The sequence below is a fragment of the Hydra vulgaris genome, chromosome 04, assembly GCF_038396675.1.
Source record: "Hydra vulgaris chromosome 04, alternate assembly HydraT2T_AEP".
Taxonomy (NCBI): Eukaryota; Metazoa; Cnidaria; class Hydrozoa; order Anthoathecata; family Hydridae; genus Hydra; species Hydra vulgaris.
The window spans coordinates 34,012,501-34,020,000 of record NC_088923.1 but is presented as its reverse complement, the minus strand read 5'-3'; the positions used below and the strand labels follow the sequence as shown (position 1 = coordinate 34,020,000).

The window sequence follows — 7,500 nt, the reverse complement described above, 5'->3', positions numbered from 1 at the left end:
AACAAATTTATTCTTTGTGGCTGGTGAGCCCCGACTTTTTCCAATGTACACTACAACGACAAAACGGACATTAGGTTATCCCGCTGGATGTGGTTACGGCGCCCAATAACCTAATGGCTACGCTAACACTCACGCACACGTTCAATCGGAAGCTCCACAATGCACGTCGGATCAGCGCTCGCTGACTATGTGCTCGGATCTAAAATCTCACTCCATAGCACATCATTCCACACCAGCACGGGGCAGTAGCTCTTTTGACTAAGAGCGATGGCTTGTGGCCTATGGTGACTAATGTGTGCATTCGATCAATTGAAATCCATTCTGTAGGTCTTACGTCTGGCTCTGATGTGCTAGCCCATAAGCGCAAGGAGTGAGTGTGTTTAGCTTTCTATTCACCCGATTTGAAAGTGAACGAAAACATAACGAGACCATACGAGACGACCAAACGGTACATACTAATGCACTACACCATCACACCTGTAGACATCAACAGTCTCTAAAATCAGTATATCATATGTTTGCTCTCTTTTTCTGATCATTTGCTTTAAAGTTACCCAAGGGAGAGAGTTACAAGTATCAGCAATTATCCATTTAGACTCTTTCAGACGATCAGACAATACTAACATGTGCTTCACACTATCATATCTTTAGATATTTTTAGTCTCAGTTACTAGTTTTTTGTGACACACCTTACCACCTATTATACTTTTCTATTTTTTGTTATGTTATTTATCTTTTAATTTTTAATTTTTTGTTTCTAATTATGATTCAATTTAGATATTTTATTTTGTAATGCTGCACGCAGTGTAAGTAGCTTAGTGGATAGTGCGATGCTTTTGGTGCCTGCGGTTCGTGGTTCGATACGAGTATGTGTGAAAATTTATTTTATGTGTATATACAAGCATCTTATCGAATAACTTCATGTCGGTTATTATCAATTTTTATATTAGACCACTATCCCCTCCGACATAACACAGATAACTTTACTATACACGTCTTTTATAAGCTTTCTATAATAAGCTTCAGTTGCAATGGAGCTTATTATCTCTAGATTCTTTAGTAGCGGGCTAACCCTTTACCCACCTAATTACGGGGGTACATATACTTACAGAGACACTGTACTTATGAACCACCCTTACCTTACCAGCTAAAACGCTATATCATTTTCTCCATAACTTTCTAGAACAGCGAATCTATCTTCACACCATCTGAGGAACAAAGGAAATTCACTCCAATTACAATGAAAGATTTGTTCGATATGCATAACATCCGAGGATCGTTTCACAATAAGATAAGAGTGGAAAAAGCAAGAGCCACCACGGAAATGATTAATCGAATGATCACGAACAAATCGGACCACGACCTCACTGAAGCGGAGAGGCAAGTATTAAGTAGAGGGTTGGGATTTATCCAAAACGACCAATACGTTCCGAAAAGGATGTTCAAAGATGCATTATCAAAAATAAAAAGGAATATATTACTTAGAGTTCATTTTAAAGATAATGAAGGACCACCCCAACGGATACAAATGAAAAGGAGATTCGACACGGTTTGGAACCCTCCTGCATCCAACAATGCAAACTTAAATCATTTCTTTGAAAAGATTGAGAGTGAAACGGACATGGTGCTTAATGATAGAACGAAGATAACACACCCTAACTTAACGAGAAACATGAAAGAAGCGATCACATCACTAACAAATAATAACAATATCATCATCAAGCAAGCCGACAAAGGTGGTAGCATCTGCATTCTAAATAGAAGAGATTACGAGGAGAAAATTAATATCATGCTAGCAGATGATACCACATATAAACTCCTACAATACGACCCCACCATAGAAATGGCACGGAACGTTGTATCGACAATTGATTACATCTTATTCAAAGGAGTGATTGACAAGAAGACAGCAAATTATATACGTCCAAACAATCCTTGTCGCCCTCCCATGTTCTATGGACTCCCCAAAATACATAAACCTGGTATTCCTTTACGACCTATTGTATCTGCTTGCGATGGTCCCACGGATCACCTCTCACACTTTGTAACTAAGTTCATACAACCACTTGCCGAAACACTTCCTTCATACTTCAGGGACTCCACACAATTTCTCCACATGCTCTATAATCAACCACTACCGTCTCACCAATACATCTTTGTCACCGCCGACGTTACCTCCCTGTACACTAACATACCCCATAAAGATGGTATAAAAGCTATCAAACTACTTTTCAACAACACACCACATAACCTAAGACCACCCAATTCACCACCTATAGCATATATACAGATTATGATTGACACCATTCTGACTAACACGACTTTCCAGTTTGACAACCGCAACTATTTACAAATGACAGGGACATCGATGGGTACACGCATGGCACCACCATACGCTAACATATTCATGGGCACATTAGACGAAGCCATCACTGTACAATTCAAACAGAGCATCACCTTCTACAAGAGATTCATCGATGACATTTTCTTCATATTCACAGGCTCCACCGAAGATCTCGATCATGTTAAAACATTTATGAATAACCTGCACCCCACCATTAAATTCACTTTTAACTACTCAGATACTTCTATTGACTTTATGGACATAACTCTCTACAAAAACCATCTAGGTAAAATACAAAGCACACTTCACCGTAAACCCACCGACACAATGAGCCTCCTGCATTTCAATTCATACCACCCACATCATGTCACATCAGGTCTCATCCACAGCCAAGCAATGAGATACAATAGGCTTATATCTGACTCCCACCACCTATTCAAGGAACTCCGCACATTAGCGCGCCAATTAGTTCTTAAGGGGTACAATCTTGGCATCATAAACAGATACATTACTAAAGCCCTACGACACACACAAAAAGCTCTTATCCACAAAAACAAAGATGCCGATGACACCCACATCTTCTCCGTAGTCACACCTTACAATGATCAAGGTATACGAATCAATAAAGTTATATTACATAATTGGCACCTTATCCACAATGACCCGGAACTCGGCACACTGTTTCCATCAGCACCCACCCTTACACACACTAATACACTTTCCCTCAGAGATAGACTTATTCGCACTAAATACACTGCCGATCACAATAACTAAACACCCACTGTTTGTTCCGGTTCGTATTTAGCCGGTAGGGCGTACTTCAGCCCCCACCCGCATGTTACAATTATGTATTTTTAATTACTTTACACATAGTACGGTATATTCTCTATGTATTACTATATTGTTTATGTTTTTTACTTTGTTTAATGATAATTCAATAAGGACCAAGTGTTATACTATTACTCGTTCGACCTGGATAGATACATAGAATACACTAGGAGGCTTTTATATATACCCCTTTAACTATCAGGCCTAGACATATTTACATATAAATACTACATGTATGACTTACACACTTAACTGCTATTTTAGGATAAACAAGCTATAGAGATATTACTTCGCCAAGCCACCGAGGACGCGAACGCATCATCTTACGCGAGTCTTGATAGAGAACGGTCCTTTGTTTATAAAGAAATGAATGGAATATGCTTCCACCCAATGAATACCTGGCCACTATCCATACAGATAATATTTTGGAAATTAACTACAACCGACACTGAAACATTTAAACTGACAATTTTTTTCATTGGTAATGGATGCTCTCCATACTTAATATTCAAATTCTTAATTCTCGGCTTTAGAAAAAACCGCGCTAAATATAACAAAAGAATGTACCAACTGCTGTGGCTAGCTAGAAACATCGAGAACCACTCACATAGATGGTTTTATTTTGACATCTATCTCAATTCTATGAGATATTTAAACATGGATCCTTGTCCACGAGAATGTTATAACCTCGAGGAAAAACAAAATGAATTACCCATATTTTATCTTGATAAAAAAATATAATATCACAATATATGCATTTATTTTTTTTTTTTTTTTTTTTTATTTATTTTTATTTTTTTTTTTTCTGATTTAAATACATACTAACCACACAAGGACTAAAACGACCAATCTATGCAATATACTTTTTAGATACGGTAAACCCCAAAATAAGACAGAAATAGATTACGTGTAGCATGCGGTCTTTATAAGACAGATCCATTTGTTCATTACTTTTACCACCCAACAAAAGGTAGATTAGTCAATTGATTTACCAACTTTTGATGTAATCTTATTTTTGATTTTAGTTTTTGTATATTCATTTTTTGTTAACTTTTAGTCACTCATAGCTTACACCATGAGTTTCGCACGCTTTTTGTATTTGACTACCATATTGTTAGATTCTCAGGAATTTCATCTGACGTCGATTAGTCAGTTTGTTCTAGTTTTGCACTATACAGTCTTCTGTAGCGTTCTTATGGTTATTAAGTAAACAAACTTTGTTTTTTAACTCGATTTTTTCAGTCCGCTAGGCACTGTTTAATTTAAATTAAAATTCATTCTACGTATTGATTTATTTCTCATTTTTGGTGTATCCACTAATTATATTGTGTATTAGCTGGCTATCTTGAGTTATTTATTTATCAATTTGCTATTACCTTACTATTTTCAGTTAGAAGTCATCTCCATTTCTCAGGTGAGATTTATGTTCCCTGTACTACTTATGTTACTAAATTTTACATTGCGTTTGTATACCTTTACCACGTACTACATTTTTTCCTAGTTCATATCGTTGCTATCGTTAGTCGTGAATTCTTGGATTGTTTTATATACATATTTATGTATATAGATTAGACATATATTAGGCACATATTAGACATACATAAGGCATATCGTTATCGTAAAAATGGTAAGTCATTTTAAAGTACTATGTGCTATCTGCTGCTTATTATTTATTTTGTTGTCATTGTCAATATTCTAGATGCTTTATTGTCACTATTTTGTATATATATGTTTATGTGTATGTATGTATGTATGTATGTATGTATGTATGTATGTATGTATGTATGTATGTATGTATGTATGTATGTATGTATGTATGTATGTATGTATGTATGTATGTATGTATGTATGTATGTATGTATGTATGTATGTATGTATGTATGTATGGGTGGATGTGTGCATGTATATATATAGGTATTTATGTATGTATATATGTAGGGGGATTTGTATATTTTTATGTTATGAGTGCGAGTTATACACATATTTACAGCCACACCACGCGCATCCCTCACCAACCTCACGAGATCTCTAAGAATGTTGGAGCTATATTTATAACTGGGATAAGGATTGGGATTTTTGGCTTCTGTAGTGTAGTCCTGTTATATTGCAATATTGACTAGCATGACGTAGAGTGCAGGCGGTGAGATCTGTTGCAAGGACACGCCCCTGACGAGTGGCGTTAGTACAGGTCTCGGGCTCTCCGAAACGTCATTGGTGATCGCAGTGCATTCCTGAGGAGGGGGATCACCATTATTCACTACTTAATTCTAATTCGTGACCATGGCACCAACATTTTTTTACCTCCCTTTTTTTTGTACCCATATGTTTACGCCTTAGTAGCTTTTGAATATATATTCATTTTTTACACGATATTTTATATTCTGCTGATGCAAAGATAGTTGTCAGTGTGAAGTTTTTTATGCTGAATATATTAATCATACAAATTATATAAATAATATTTTCACTCACGCATATCAGTACTATAGTGTGGTGGTTAGTGCACTGCGTCGTGATCAGGAGATTCAGAGTTCGAACCTCGTGTGAGCACGCATGAGTTATTTTTACTTTTTTTTTCTTTTTATTTTGCCCGTACCATTATTGATTACCAACTTTTTATTTACTTATTTTATTACTTTATATTGTATGACATTTTTAGTCATGGCAGACATCATTACACCTAGGGATTTACACATACTTGTTCACTCATAGACCATTGTTTTATCAATTGCTTAGGACGACTAGAGGATGAGTTGTTGTCCACCCCCTACTTGTAGCCCCCTAGTTTTATTCCCCCTACAAAATAGTCTGTACATTCATTCATGATTCTTACCCAATGACATCATCTACAATCTACTTTTATATTCACATCTCCCAGGTCTACGTAACCGGACGGCTCCGTTGGTCACTTTTTGCGATCATTGTATCGCATTAACAATCAATTTTTATTCAAAAATACAATTACTATTATTATTTACTTGTTCATTTCAATGTGAACCAAATAATTTTAAACTGTTTATTTGTAATTTACAAAAATGTTTATTAGTTTTAGTAAGTAAATGAAAAATTAAAAGTAAAAGCAAGTTTTTATTTATTTATTGGAAATTGTTTTAGCTGTAGATTTGGTATAAGTAGACGAGCACATGTCAATCCAAGATAACTTGATTACATCCATACCAATACTTAAAAAAGATTATTCAATTTCTTTTATTTTAAAACCCTTGACATTTTCCCAAAATTGGAAGAGTGTTATTCACTTAACAACAGGAGACGATCATAAAAAATATGGATCCAGAATCCTTGCTATATATGCGAATAAGAATGGCTCAGGTTTTTTACAAATTAATTCTGCAGTAAATGGAGATTTTAACTATCACTTTTTGACCCAGCCATTGCAACTGAATGAATGGTCAAGCATAAATATATCGCAAACTCAACTCAATGAAAAGTTTATGTACAATGCGTATTTAAATGAGTTAATTATTGGTAACATTGAAAACACAATGCCGCGAACGTTTTCTAATGTTTTGGTGTATGCTACAAATCCATGGCATATCGCACAGGATGGTTTTATCAAATAATGGTGAGAAAGTTTTTTTTTTAATAGTATTTTTAACAATATTGTGTAGAAAGTTAAATATCTTCATTTTAATTTAAAATATATATTTTTTAGATAATTACAGATGTTAATAGTTTTTTGTTTAATGACTACAGATGTTAATAGTGAATAATGTTTTAAATGATTACGAATGATTCAAATGAAGAAAGTTAATAAATTCTTTTTTAGGAGCTAAGCATAGATTAACGATAGCGCAACTTGGTCCGCTACTCCGCAACCCTGCTACATGTGGACTTTTCATTTTTTAGATGAGTTGCGAAAGCGCTTTTACTAAGAAATTTTGGTAGCGGAGTAAGGTCGCTACCAAAAAAGAAATCTATGAAAATAATTTCAGAAGAGTGCAATTTGATTTTAAAGCTTTGAAGAAGCGGTAATAGTGCTTTATATAAAATGTCTGCAACTAACTTAATGTAATATTTATATTATGCATATATATGCATTAATCTAGACTTTTCCATCATCTTATTAAATTAATCTTTATTTAAAATTGAAAAATTACTTTTAAAAATACAATTGCACAATAACTGCTATTTTCTTGTAGTGACAAATTATAAACAATGCAATGTATCTAATTCACTCTACTCAAATGAGCGTAATCAACACCAAAAAACTATATATTTTGCGCTAGAATCGAACAAGAAGTCAGGCGAATGCTGGTAATATCAATGTAACATTATTTGCTAAAAGCCACACCAAGTTGATAAACGTTTTT

General features: G+C 34.7%; 1 long non-coding RNA gene across 2 annotated transcripts in view; it reads left to right on the top strand.

The window, feature by feature from the left end:
• The first annotated feature begins 4,356 nt into the window (after positions 1-4,356).
• LOC136079773 (uncharacterized) overlaps positions 4,357-7,500 on the top strand; it is a 7,218-nt gene continuing 4,074 nt past the window's right edge. Inside the window, exons 1-4 of one of the 2 annotated variants that reach the window (XR_010638207.1) lie at positions 4,357-4,586; positions 4,674-4,799; positions 6,284-6,752; positions 6,957-7,158. This is a non-coding gene — a long non-coding RNA (uncharacterized LOC136079773). Of the gene's footprint in view, positions 4,587-4,673; positions 4,800-6,283; positions 6,753-6,956; positions 7,159-7,500 lie in introns of those variants that run through there. The other variant, XR_010638206.1, reaches the window with a different exon arrangement.